Consider the following 6,773-nt stretch of genomic DNA (forward strand, 5'->3'; position numbering starts at 1 on the left):
AAAAAAAAAAAAAAAGGGAAAAAAAAAAGAGAACCCTTTTTGAGGCCTTTATACAAGACATTTGTAAAGTTTATCCCCAAGAAGATTGTACATCTAATTAATGAAGTAAGTGGTATAATAATGTATTAAAATTATCAGATCATACTATTAATATGATTTATTAATACATAAATATTACTTTGATGATTTTTTTTTTAAATTGAGTGGGGGTGCCATATGGAACTCTTACCAACAAGCGTTGTCTCAACTATTTACACGTGGGAGATACCATTTAAATTGTTGGTGTATTATATTGTACAGTCTCTATTTCATAAGAGTATAAAAGTGGGTATTATCGTGTTCAAGAATGTCAGAGACAAATCTCCGATGAATGTTTTAGCGAGACAAATGTTTCCGATTCGTGTCAAAGCAAGATGCAATACAGCAATCTGTTGGTTATTTACTCATTGACTTAAAATCACAAACTCAAATGCGACTCAAGATGGTTTATTTCCTGATGATAAATTGTGGTGTATGTACCCAAATAAAATCAAACCAGATATGAAATTGAGTATATACACATTTATTATCATACTATGTTATACATGTTATAGAATTAGAAGGATTATATCAGAAGTACAGGCCTTATGTGATTAAAGTGATTGCATTCAAATGTTTAACCACTGGAAATATGAATGTAATTTTGTTGAAGTCATCGTTTTTGAGTGATTTTCTTTCGAATACAGATTGCCACCAATTGCTACATTTATCATATCCCTTAGGAAACATTGGTTATCCATATCTATAAGGTATGGCCAGAATGCTGAAAGTGAACTTCAAGACAATTTACACGAAAGGTAAAGAGAAAGCCAACATCCTAGAAAGTCTGCGGCACATTCCATGCTGCCCCCAGTGGCACAGCGGTATGTCTGCGGACTTACAATGATAGAAGCCGGGTTTCTATACCCGTGGTGGGCAGAGCACAGATAGCCTATTGTGTAGGTTTGGGCTTAACTTCAAGCAAACAAACAAATATTCCATGCTACAATTTCGAATTGAGTGGATGTTCCCAAGTTTGTCAACGTTCAGCATCAACTCTTTCCAGTCCATATGATATGAGTATACATTATCATTATAATGTGAAAAAAGTAAATAGTATATTTAACTGGATACAAATGATTATATAAATATAATGTTTTTATACTGTAAACACAATTCATTTATTCGTCATGGCTCATAGATTTAAAGCAGATTAAAGGAATAACTTCAACAGCTAAAAGCTATTTCATCTTATGAATTTGAGAATGTGTTCTTAATGTTTTAAAGGGTAACATTCCCATGACGAACATATCAAACAGAAACTTGGTCGATACATATTATTATTGAAAAAGATAGCAGCCAAGAAAGCAGAAAAGAAATTTACTAATAAAGAAAGGAGAATTTCTACCATTACTTGTAGTTCCTATACTTTCATTACTTGGTGGCTTGGCAGGACGTGCTGCTGGAATTTTAAAATATGGAACACACAAAGTGGAAAATTGTTCTTCCCGAAGATCTGGTACCTTCGATTTATCAATCCAAGGTTTATGAAAGAAGAGTGCATGAAGTATTAAACTCAGTATACCACGAAATACATTCTCCCGTACATAATGACACGTTACTTATAAATGATAAAGCGAACATGTTATATCATTTGCAAAAACGTCATCAGACCTTTTACTCACAAGCGATGGAACCTTTTAAAATCACAACAGACTCGTCTGCTCATGAGATTCTATATATCATCGACAGCGTTCCCCAGAAATATAAAAAGAAAGCTGAAATCCTATTAAACAAAATCAGTTCTAGCACCAATCTATCATGGCATGACCGAGGAAAATTAATGATTAGTAGAAAATCCGTCCTGAACAGTAATATAATCGGCTCGATAAATGAAAGAACTGTGACCTTACTGGATGGAAAGAATTTGCAGAACTATTATCAGCTATGAATATTCTGCAAAAGCTCTTGGGAATTGACAATAGACGGCAGTACATGAAGCATGGAAATAACTCAACAACTATATAAAAGACAAGACCCAAGAGTGTTGTATCTAAATGAGTTCATTTTAAAAAGTATCACTGTGTTATTGTTCATTTGTGTCTTCAATGTCATCGTGAAATTTTGTTGACCCTTTAAATTTAGTAATAATTTGAGTCGAGTAACAATTAATAACAAAATAAATAATGTCTGATGTGAATCAAGTGCTACAAATCTATTTATTACAGGTCTACTCATCATGCCGGTTATGGTGGAGTACAGCCAGTCTTTAGATCTGGAAGATACATTACGTACATTCATCACTTTTAAAACAAGTCAAAGAGTGGTTAAGTCGTCAGGATACATACACACCGCAAGACATTCACATATAAATTTTAAAAGAAACCGAGTGATCATTTTGATAGATGAACACTGCAGACTGACTATGATAACCAATTCAAGTATTTACTCACGTGTATCGACGTATTTTCTAAATATGCATGGGTTGTTCATTCAAGGCTAAGAAAGGTGCGACACTCGTCAAAACTTTCAAACACATCTTAAATCAAGGTTGAAAACCTTGTAAACTTCAGACAGGTGCTGAAACAGAAGTTACAATTGTCTGTTTCAACGTTATCTCAGGGAACAAGACATTCACTTCTTTACTACACATAATGAAACAAAAGCATCTATAGCAGAACGATTTTAATCGTACTCTTACAATTAGAATACGGTACTATTTTGCACACTACGAAACTTACAAGCATATCTTTCTATTGAAAAAATACGGTCGAGGCCAAAAATTAATAATATCTTTGTAGTATTAAAATGTAGTCAATGGATGTCAATCAGCCTGTGGTGCGGAAGACTTTCTGATAATCCACCACCAAAATAAAGTACGTATTAGTAAAGTAAAGCGTCAATTTAAGAAAGGCTACATGCTCGGTTGAGTGGACGAAATCTTAACAATTCACAGATTCAAGATTGAAGAGAAAGTCCCCAGCGTATAAACTGCAAGTTTATCTTGAAGAAATATTAAGTGGAATATTTTATGAACCTGAACTATAAAGAGCTATCAAGTCCCCCAACGACAATACACCATGAAAGAATTATTGTGAGAACGAGGAATTGGTAAAAACAAACAATATTTTGCAAAATGTAAAGGATATCCTGACAAATTTAAAGTTGGATTCATCAAGCAGATCTGGATTACCTGCCATCATAAAATATTATATATAACTCTATTACTTATTATTCATGATGGATCAACTGTACTTTACATTACCTAGTAAGCTTTTATGAACTATTTGATCATCACTACTCTGACAAATGATATCTTTCATCTCTTGAGACCTCTCAGACTTAAAGGTTCATGAGAATCAGCCTTGCCCGAAATGCAGTATCCTCATAGCAGGCATAATTTACTTAATGGTACGAGATGGATTTCCTATTTTGTAGGCTCTCAGTCTGTTATTACCAGACAAGATCATCACAACGAACCTGATGATTTAATTACAATCTTAAACCAAGTAGAAAAATTACTTTTTAAACTGGACAAATAATCTGTATTTACTTATGATTCGTTCACCAGAAAAGTAAGGGTGAACGTGAATGATGTAGCCTCCATAACACTCAGTCCTGTACTATCAGTACTACTTGGATTTGATGATAATCGTATTACAACAGAGCTCACTATAGCTCCATACACTGTTAACATGCATGGTGTATTTTATTTGTGAAACCTAGTATTTTTATTGATGTGAATTAACCCCGAATACGGATCTTTCAAGTTATAGGTCATGGAGATATGATCACTGAAACATTTACAAATCTGTATTACATACCTGTTTCTAAACAAAGAATTCAGACTATTAAGACCAATATAAAAGATGAAATTGGTTGACTTATCCCATTTGAACAAGAGAGTGTCATCATAACACCTCATTTTCGTCGTCTTTGACATCATAGGAGTGCCTTGATATCTTGAACCAGCTTTCTATGTCCCACATTACGATAACCAGGTGGAAAATGGATTATCTTATTATGCTGGAAGTCAGTGGCAATGAAGTCATGCATTGATGGGTGTATTGACCATTATATTTTCGTTCAGCTCCTCAAACAAGGAGTCTTGGCCATAAAAAATAAATAAGCTGTTCAGGAATAAATTTAACATCAAATATATACAAGGAAAATGTTTTATTGATGTTCGAAACAATGAGCAACGCAAGGAACTCAGAACCTGACTTAAGATGCCAGTCAGTTTGTGTAACAGGCGGTTGACTTAATAAAAAGTAGAGATCAAAAGGCCCTGTGTTCAGAATAGCTCAAATCAAGAGTTGAAGAATACTCCAGACTTTTTTGATAAGTATTCGTGACCCTCATTTGACATGAAAAGTCCTGTTAATGCGAAAGTGTGAACTAGACCTTTTCTCTCTCTCATTCTTCCATTCTTGATCAAGGAGGGCCAATGTGTACCGAATATTATGCTTCATCTTCAATCACTGAGGACGAACCATCGAGTTTTCTATATCAGTTCAAGGATGAATATTTAGATTAAGCACAATCACATCTTCATGTAAGAGCATAATTTCGTGGGTGAAGCCTACATAAAAAAGAATTAAATATCTATACCTATCAAACTGTTTCTTTGTTATTTATTTCCTCAAGTGAAGGTATACTCGAACTATAAGTTCCTTTGTATCACAGTCTTCATGTGTATAAGGCCTACATAGAAACTTTATTGAGTTATAATGAAGACGTTGAGAGAAGTCAGTTGATTTCTTCTATATAAAGGACACAGGGGGTAGTTTTGATTATCTCGCTATTAATGATGGCGAGAATGATGGAATCAAAGATCGATTCAAAGAGACACATGACAGTCAGACAGTCAACATAATCGACTGCCTACATTCGGATATTTTTTGGGGAACAAATTCTTGCCTAATGGAGTAAACTAAAAACTATGTCTCATGTGAAGTATTATGCCCAATGATGAACATGGATTCAAGGTTGCTATCCTGCACATTTCTGTCTCTTCTAGAAAGGTCAGCCCATCCATCATTTTGGCACAATGGAAAATGTAGAATCTTCTATCAACAAAGCATTTTGGGGTTAAATACCCACATGTCTTGTTATTGGATGTGTTGAAAATGATGCATTTAACTGATCTTGGAAGAACAATCCGCACAATTTCAAGCATTAGAATATCATTCTCGTTGCAATCAATGTGAATGGAAACCAGATCCCTGCTCGGACATTGTAACCTGATTTTGATGTTGATGCATCAAAGTTATGCACTAAGTTATGAAACCTTGTTTAGTGGAGTAGGAAAACAGTTTCAAGATCAAGATATTGATATTGGTTATGATGAATACTCAGAAGGATATACACTCTTTGCCTTTGATCTGACACCCGATCTATCTACCAGAGGTTCTCAATTTAACTTGTTGAAACAGGGAATTTACGAATTGAGAAACGTTTTGACAGATCATGTGCCCATCTCAATAAATGTTCTCACCTATGCAAATTTTTGGCCCATTTTGAAAATTAATCAGTTCAGAAACATATTAACCGATATCCAATAGAACAAACTATGAACACTACAAAAATGTATTCGATACTCTCACAAGATTTTTGTACATGAGACAAACTTGGAGATGTGTTTGCCAATGCTTAACTTCCTGGCCCGCAGCAAAATATATATTCATCATTAATTTGGATCTGAGTCATCAACCAAACACTCAATGGGTCTTTATTTAAATTGGTCAAGATGAAAAAACGACAAATTTTATCCATATTTACTACCTTCCCATAATCTCAACGTGGAGTTACAATAGAAAAGTACTGCAAGGAATTTATTCAACTATGTGTAGATAATTTATTTATTACGAATATTATCGTTGTCGACATGTGTCAAAATGCAAACTCTTAACCAAGTTTAAATGTGCTAAAAATATTAATGATACGTTTGTCCATAGTTTTGTTTCAAAATACTTTTACGTAAAGTTATCTTTAGCTGTAGTATCTTTTCTTGTAGACCAAATGGTCAGACACTTATTTCTGAGTGATCCTGGTCTCCTATTTAATCTATATTTCCTTATTTTCCAATGTCATTAATTCCAATAGATATCGCTTTATCAGAAATTCTAAATCCATGACCTGATAAATTCTTGGTTGTATTACTATATATATGTAATGTCAAACAATGTTAAAATGTAATGCTGGTGGATTCTATTCATCGTGGCTTTATATTGTTACGACAGCGGAAGTCACGTGACCCTGGTAACACGTTATGAGTTTCTAGAAGGTTCATGAAGGCCCGAGTGCATTCTAAACGCCCTCTTTTTTAGTATATAAGCCCGGCAAATAAAGCGAGATGAGAATTGCAGATAGACAGATACAGAGACAGATAATTGAGTCAATCGAGCAGTAGTGACCCTAAGTAACGTGCATGAATCGTTGTGAATTATATCGTGTGTTTAAGTTAAAGTAACTGTGGAAATTATGTGTATTGCAAAGTTTTATTGAGAAAGAATAAACTAGTTTAATTTAAGAAAGGACTTGTATCACTGAAGTTCATCGGGAAGAATTTATACCGGAAATTAACAAACGACCAGAGACGTAACAAATTGGTGTCAGAGAGTGGGACGGAAAAAAAGAAGAAGATGGAAACGAGAGGTGGTAAATCATACTAAAGCTTAGCAGATTTGATGGCGGCGATACAAGAACAGCAAAAGAAACAAGAAGAACGAGAAAAGAAATAAGAAGAACGACAA

This window comes from Limulus polyphemus, unplaced genomic scaffold, assembly GCF_000517525.1.
Source record: "Limulus polyphemus unplaced genomic scaffold, Limulus_polyphemus-2.1.2 Scaffold117, whole genome shotgun sequence".
In the NCBI taxonomy this organism is placed as follows: domain Eukaryota; kingdom Metazoa; phylum Arthropoda; class Merostomata; order Xiphosura; family Limulidae; genus Limulus; species Limulus polyphemus.